We start from the raw sequence: 8,528 nt of genomic DNA, 5'->3' as shown, positions 1-8,528 counted from the left end.
AACTAGATCTATGGACTCCCTTATTAGGTTTCACCCTAGTCCGGCAAAATCTTGTCACCCTATCTCTAGGCGTGCAATCAACTCCACTTAATTACAACAAATTTACTCTTAGACAGGGTCTATTCCTCCTTTGAATAAGAGAATTAACTTGAATCAATATTCTGGAGTATTAAAACAGGAATTAAGAACACATAATTAAGAACAAGTCAAATATTTATCATACAATTCAGATAATAATAACAAGATCTGTCTTAGGTTTCATTCCCCTTAGGTACTTAGGGGGTTTAATTCATAATTATTAAAGAAAACATCTCAGAAGAATGATGAATACAAAACATAAAGAAAACCCAAAACCCCTGAATGGAAATTGAAGGGAGATCTTCAGTCTTGACAATGAATCCGGCTTCTGAGATGGACCAATCGGCTTCCCTTGAGTAATTCCTTGCCTCCTACTCCGTGTGTCTCCTCTAAGTGCCTCATTAGGTGTTTAAATAGGCTTTAGAATGCCTAAGAGCCCTCAAAAGTGGCCTTTTTCGAATAGGACTATACTTGGGCTAGACAAGGACACGCCCGTGTACAATTGCTCTAGCCCGTGGTCAAGGTTGTTGAATAGGCACGGGCGTTTAGTCTACCTGTGTAAGTCGTGCTTTGATCCTGCCAAATGGACACGACCGTGTGACACGCCCGTGTGAGGAAGCCCAGGCCATGTTAATTTCCCATGTGTGTCCATTTTCTCCGTTTTCGGCCCGTTTCTTGCTCGTTTTACTCTCCTATGCTCACCTAAGTATAAAACATGAAATTAAAGAATTAGGAGCACCAAATTCACCAAATCTAAGGAGAAATCATCCATAAATGTGCTAAGCATTGGATAAAAATACGTGTAAATTATGGTTTATCAAATACCCCCACACTTAAGCGTTTGCTTGTCCTCAAGCAAAATCCTCAGCTCACAATCAAAATAAATCTTCTCAATTTATAATCCCTATCAATACTATCTCAAAATAATCCATAAGTAATCATACATTGAAAATTCAACTAAAAGTACATCAAAGTTTCAAACATTCCAAGTTGAGCATTTTAACATGAAAACATAGATGTCCCCCTCTCATCTAAGTAATCACCTTTGATCAAAATATCACAGAGTTTAACATCTTCACTAAAGATTCACTCAAATCACTCGAGGTGTTTAAGGACATCAAATAAAGCACTCATTAGTCAAGATAAAAAGTTATTACCATAAGCTTGCATGAAAATCAAATCTCCACCACTATATATTGAGATGATACATCAATCAAGGTCTTTAGAGGGTTGTATCGTGGCTTTGGTTAGGGGGTGTGGTCACAAGCTGAAATAAAATGTTAGAATCGAGATTGAATTGAAGAAATCACCTAACTAAAAAATAACTAATTATTAGTTGAATACAAGTGAGCTTCTTCTCAAAATATGGAATTAACACTCAAGCTAAAAAACGACGAATTACTACTAATATGTATGTAAGGATTTTTTTTAAGAACAAGTCAAATAACATAGAACTTAATTATTGCAATGAAGAATAAAACATAGCTAAACAATTATTTCAAATCAAATCTCGACAAAAATAGGGATCAAATTAGGGGATTTCAACAATAATGGGTTATGCGTTAATATTAAGGGAAAGTCAATTAATGGCTTGTTAGGCTCAAAGGGGATCACTAAGGGTTAATTATGAAGGTAGGCTTTTGTGGAGTGAGTGGGTTAAACCTAAGTGTCTTTATTATCTCGACATATCAAATCAAATGGTGTGTCTTGACATGCATAATCAAGCAAGTTCTAGAATAACAAATCAATACTGACGCACTCATAATAAAAATGAGCATGAAAGAAATAAAATATTCTCTAAAGGCTCAAGATCTCACAAAGATTATGGCTTTTTGATGTTTAAACATGTGAATTTCAACTCAAGATAATACCTAAACTTAGGGAAACAACCTAAAAGTTTTTTTTTTATTTCTTCAAAAATCAACTTATCATGCTTGATTCCCTAATGTCTTAAAGTTTAAACAATCAATGCATAAATGCTTATGTTTAAATTCAAGACATATGAATAAAAATCATAAATTAATTAAAATTCATTCTAATAATATATGAGTGATTCACATGAGAATAAGACAAAATTTAGGGATTTTTAATGATGATATAAAAGACCCCCCACACTTAAGATGTACATTGTCCTCAATGTACAAAGATAGATATATTGAAAAATATAGATATATAATCATAAGATAGGGAGAGAAGTGAAACTTCCAGAATGATGAATGAACTCCTTGAATTGGAGTTATGGAGAATAATCAGCCAAGGCAATGATGAGAGTGGAGGAGGATACTCCAGTGGTGGTAGAGGTTCATTAGTCCATAAGTCCTGCGCCAAAAGAATATTATAACTTGTAGTAGCTATGGTCGTGGTCGAGCAGGACATGACAATCGTGGAGAACCTTTGCCAGTGGAGTTTTTAGTTCCTATTTGATGATGAGCTTTGGAGCTCTTTATAACTGTGATAAAATTAAGAACTCTTTAGGAAATATAAGGAAGCATAATTACTCGTAATGAAATAGCCGAAACTAAAAATTATTCAATAAAAATTATGAAAACTAAAATTAAAATAATATTAAAATAAAATAAAATAAAAAATACTGAAAGAAGATAAATAAAAATAAAATAAAAAATAAAAAATTTTAAACATCGTCATCGCCAGATGGTTCGCGAGGTGGTGGTGGCGATGAGATGTGAAGGTGTTGACAAATCTAATGAAGAGTAGTATCAATGTGATCAAAATGCTGAAAACACTGCTGCTCGAATTGAGTAAGGAGCTTAGAGATGTCAGAGTATGAAGCCGCCGCATAAACTGGACGATGGATGGGTGGTGGCTGAGACAGTGGGTCCCCATGACGTGGAGGGACATCATCAGTAATGTCCTCTGGGTCCTGCTCCTCGGTAGACTGGACGAGGCAGTACTGAGTAAGGTAGGTGCCACATCGTTTCTCGATCATTCTCATATGTAGCATGCTTGAGATGTCCTGTGGGGGCATCTGGCCGATGAGAGTGAGGGAGGATGATTGTTTCGCTGTGTTGAGAAGCCCAAAGTGCTAAGCCAATCGAGTCAAATAGAGCCCGATAGAGATAACTCCTCTCCTATGTCGCTCCGTCTGATGGCGGATGACGAGGGCAGTGAAGTAGGCAAGGTCGAAGACGTGCCCATTCACCATGCTCTACAAGAAATAGGCATCGTGATTGTTGACGATGCCAGTACTCTCTTGCCGTCCTGTCAAAGGTGGGCCAAGATGGTGTGTAGGTATCACAGGGATCGGGCGAGGGCTGATGCCTTAGAGCGGCTAGGATCATAAGTGGCTGAGGCAGGGACGAGGTTCTTCCAACACTTTGAGGGGGAGTAGTGGATGTGGCGATGGAGGGTGTCGAGTTCAGTGTCGTCCATGAGCTCTTCCGTGTATAGCCCAAGTGCAATTTCAAACTCCAGTACGCTCAATTGGTGCACTAGACCACCAAGGCAGAACTGGACCGTTCCAAGATCGTCGAAGTTTGTCATGATGACTTGAATATGGAAAGTCGAGCAGAGTTCCATCGTGAGCTTGAGGTATGTCAGCTTGATGATCTTAAAGAAGAGCCCCCACGGTTCAGTCGTCAGGAGGGCTCGGACCATGTCAGCCATCTGAATTTGTTTGAGTGCGACCCAGTCAATGCAGCGGGCCACACCTAAAGGTCGGGCCTAGAGTATTTGAAAGAGATCTTCTTGAGGTCCTAAGGGGAACTGAAGAAAGGGGTGCTTGATCTCCGCGGTAGGACCCGAGGATGACGTTGCTCCTTTCCTCTTCTTGGAAGCGGGGACAGTGGTTTTCTTACCACGATTCGACATGATGTATCTGCAAGACAAACGAAGAATATAACATAAACTAACTAATTCAAGAAATAATCATGAATGTAGTTAAACTAACCAATCCAGCCAACTGAACAATACTCAGCAATTTAATCTAGATGATAGAATTTTATATAGAAAATGACGTAAGAAAAGCATGATTATTTTCAACATAGACTCTATGGAAACACTAAAAAGAATGAATGTACCAGAAAGCATTGACTAATAATGGCAAAGAATAAAAGCATAAGCATGACTATAGTGAGAACTATGAATATTAATAAAAAACCAGCCAAATAAAACCATAAGAATCATAAAATTAGTAAAACAGATGAAAAAAATAGAGAGAAAAGAGTAAACAAATGCAAGAGGGAAGAGCTTTGGGTCATCGAAGATGGTGTTGTGGTCGGTGCACAAGCATGGCAGGTAAGGCGTGTGAAGTTGTAGTGACTAGGGTTAGGGATTTTAGGGAAGGGATTGATGAATAGTGAGGGGTTTATATAGATTTTGGGGCACACGGCCGTAGGGCACGCCGTGTGCCCTCATTTTAGCTGGTGTGTTTCGCAATTTTGAATTTGAGCGCATCTAAAATTCGTCACACGCCCATGTTCTTTGGGCATGTCGACACACACAGCCGTATCGCACGGTCGTGTTCTACTTTGTTCGCTTCTTCCACATCCGTGCGTATAGGTACACTCCCGTGTTGTTTTATTAGTCTTGAGCACAGGTGGTGGGCACGGGTGTGTCACACGCCTATGCTGAATTCTCAGTTTCAAACACGGTTTCTAGACACGGGCATGTCGCACGCCCGTGTTGGTTTGACAGACTCGCCCACGGTCATGTCTCACGGCCGTGGCCACTTATCGCATCCCGTGTTAAGGAAAAATTTTACCTTATTTTCACACGACCGTATCGCACGGCCATGTCTCCTCTCGTGGTGTTAGCACGGCCAAAGGCACGCCCGTGGGCCTGGCCATGTGGATTAGAAAACCTATGTTTCAATGACTCAGTTAGTGATTAGATGTTAAAAACTAAAATTTTAAAGAGGTTAACATCGTTAGTGCTTGGGTTGCCTTCCTTAGAAGCACTTATTTATAGCCTAAGCTCGACTTACCTTCTGGTATATGGTCATGGTACGAGGAGTTTACACTCCTCATCCCTACTATCAATTTTATCAACATAAGGTTTAAGACGAGTACTGTTTACCTTAAAAGTGTCGAATTTGGGATGAATTGCCTCGACTGTACCATATGGGAAAATGCTGACTACCGTAAGAGGGATTGCTCTGTTAGGTTCAGAAGTGGCAATACGAGGGTCTGCTGCATCTAGTAGTACTTTGTCTCAAACCTTCAGTTGATTTGGTGCGATATTAAACTCGTCATGGCGTAGTTTTGGTTTATCGTGTGTCATCGGTTTATGTGTCTGCCATTCATCTAGTTCTTTGATTTGTAGCCTACGTTCGTCATAGATAGGTCCTTTTTTGTTGCTTGAACATGGCTCGTGTAGGTTCTTCGAACTTATTTCCTACAAAGTAGGTTGCACCACATGGTCAGTTTTAGTAGAATGATTTATACAACCACCTTCAATTTTTAATGTGTGACTCGTATTATGAGCTTGAAGGGTGATTGTTTAGTCTCCCACACGAAGTGTGAGTTCACCTGTTCCAACATCAATTATTGTTCTAGCAGTTACTAAAAAAGGCCTCCTTAAAATTAAAGGAACGTTACTGTCCTCTTCTATGTCTAGAAAAACGAAATCAACTGGGAATATAAATTTATCAATTTTAACTAGTACATCTTCAATAATCCCCATAGGAAATCTGATTATTTTATCGGCTAATTGAATACTCATCCTAGTTTGTTTGGGTTTCCCAAGACCTAGTTGCTTAAACATTTTGTAAGGCATGACATTGATACTAGCCCCTAAATCAGCCAAAGCATTATTAACATCTAGGCTACCAATTAAATAGGGAATCGTAAAACTCTCTGGATCTTTTAATTTGTTGGCCAGCTTATTCTGTAGTATGGCTGAGCGAACCGCATTTAGCTCCACATGCAACGCCTCATCCAACTTCCGCTTATTTGTTAAAACTTCTTTTAAGAATTTGACTGCGTTTGGCATCCGCGAAAGAGCTGTAATAAACGGTAAGTTAATATGTAACTTCTTTAATAATTTAAGGAATTTGCCAAATTGTTGTCTGTACGGTCTTTCCTTGTCGCATTGGGGTATGGCACACGAGGTTTGTAGTCTTTACTTGCCGGTTTCTGGTCATTGTGGTTCACCTCACCTTTACCCTACTTACCACAATTTCTTGCCACGATTCTGGTTCAGGTGCAACTAACCCTTCCTCATCTTAAATGGTAATTGCATTGAGTTGCTCCTTTGGGTTAGATTCAGTGTTACTCGACAAGCTACCTTGTGGTCGTTCAGATATTAATTTAGCGAGCTGACCTATCTGAGTTTTGAGCCCTTGGATCGACGCTTGTTGATTTTTAAGTGTTGTCTCGATATTCTGGAAACGAGTTTCTGACACCGAGATGAATTTTTTTAGCATCTCCTCAAGGTTCAGCTTTTTCTCTTGCTAGTAAGGTTGTTGTTGGAAGTCTAGAGGTGGTGGTGGTCTCTGATTGCCTTGACCTCCCCATGAGAAATTGGGTGGTTCCTCCATCCTGCATTGTAAGTATTACTATAAGAATTATTTTGAGATCGAGGATTATTACCCATGTAATTTAGCTCCTCATTCTCCATGTTGTGGCCATAGGGTGGGTATTCTGAATTGCTTGATCCACCTCCATTTGCTTCGCACTGCATTACTGGGTGAACCTGTGAAGAACCAAAAAAATCGTCAATTTTTCTATTCAAAAGTTCTACCTGGTTAGAGAGCATGGTGACCGAATCGACGTTAAAAACATAGACTATTTTCGTTGGTTTTGTCCTCATGACTTGCCACTGATAATTATTCAGTGACATATGTGACATCTCTTCTATAAATTCATAAGCATCCTCAGGTGTCTTATTATTGATAGTTCCACCAGCGGCTGCGTCAATCATCTGTCGAGTCAAAGGATTCAAGCCATTGTGAAACATTTGAACCTATAGCTAGAATGGTAACCTATGGTGAGGGCATCTTCGCAAAAGGTCCTTGTACCTCTCCCATACATCGTAAAGTGTTTCTAAATCCATCTGCACAAAAAAAGAGATATCATTACGTAATTTGACTGTTTTAGCCGGCGAAAAATATTTTAATAATTTCGATCATTTGTTCCTAACTAGTGATTAACCCTCGTGGTAATGAGTTCAACCATTTTTTAGCCTTATTCCTCAATGAAAAGGGAAACAACCGAAGGCGAATGGCATCATCAGAAACACCATTGATTTTAAAAGGGTCACAAAACTCTAAAAAATTCGCCAAGTGATCGTTGGGATCCTCGTCCTACAAACCATCAAACTGAACAAACTATTGAATCATTTGAATGGTGTTAGGTTTCAGTTCAAAATTATTTGCAACAACAGCAAGCCTAACTATGCTCAATTCAGTTCCTGTTAAAGAAAGTTTAGCATAATCATACATAGTACGTGGAGCAGGATTTTGATTAGCAGCAATCGCAAGAGGTAGTGGATTTTCTTGATTTTCAGCCATCTCCTCGGTTGTGGTTGAAATATCATCCTCTTGCTCTTCCTCTGTGTATCTTAAGCTTTACCTTATTTCTCTTCGGTTTCTGCAAACTGTGCGATCAATCTCACTATCAAACAGTAATGGTCTCGATGGGTTTCTTCTAGTCATACACTACAAAAACCTGTCAGGAACGAATAAAAGAAAAATTAGAACAGAAAATAAAAATTAAAATTGCAAATAAAGTAAAATGGCTAAAGTAATAAAATCGAGTGTTCCTAATATCTTAGTTCCCCGGCAACGGCGGCAAAAACTTGGTACGTGATATTCGCGACAGGTTTTAAAAATTTATAATTAATCGTTCTTGAAACTAACTATTATCACGATGAAGGCAAGTGTTCCTTATTGAACAGTAGTATAGCTTTAGCAAGACCGGATTGTCGAACCCAAAGGAACCAAGAGTACTAGTAATTACTTTCTTTTTATTATCTAGCCTAAAAATTAAGGGATTTGTTTATCTAAACTACTTAACTAAACTAAGGGTGCACAGAGAGAAAATTGGGAAAAATCTTTTGGGAAAACTCGATTGATTAAGACAATACATAAGAAAAAATTCACCTAGACTTCACTTGTTATTCGACTCTGAGTCAGACGATTTATTTATTTGACTTGATCCGTAGAAATCCCTAAGTTATACTATTATCTCTCTCGAGACTAATAACGTCTAACCCTAGGTTAATTAATTGAAATATCTTTCTAATTAACACCTAGTGTTACATTAACTCGATCTATGGACTCCCTTATTAGGTTTTACCCTAATCCAGCAAAATCTTGTCACCGTATCTCTAGGTGTGCAATTAACTCCGCTTAATTATGACAAATTTACTCTTAGACAGGGTCTATTCCTCCTCTGAATAAGCGCATTAACTTGAATCAATATCCTGGAGTATTAAAACAAGAATTAAGAACACATAATTAAGAACAAGTCAAATATTTATCATACAATTCA

The 8,528-nt window shown here is 38.6% G+C and overlaps 1 non-coding gene across 1 annotated transcript; it reads left to right on the top strand.

Moving 5' to 3' along the window:
* Window positions 1-7,015: 7,015 nt before the first annotated feature.
* On the top strand, window positions 7,016-7,122 carry LOC121204258 (small nucleolar RNA R71). The gene has a single exon (XR_005899186.1). It is a non-coding gene; the product is annotated as a small nucleolar RNA R71 (small nucleolar RNA).
* The last annotated feature ends 1,406 nt before the right edge of the window (window positions 7,123-8,528 follow it).

Source organism: Gossypium hirsutum, chromosome A07, assembly GCF_007990345.1.
Source record: "Gossypium hirsutum isolate 1008001.06 chromosome A07, Gossypium_hirsutum_v2.1, whole genome shotgun sequence".
In the NCBI taxonomy this organism is placed as follows: Eukaryota; Viridiplantae; Streptophyta; class Magnoliopsida; order Malvales; family Malvaceae; genus Gossypium; species Gossypium hirsutum.
Note: the sequence above shows the minus strand (reverse complement) of the source record. Positions and strands in the feature narration are given on the sequence as shown.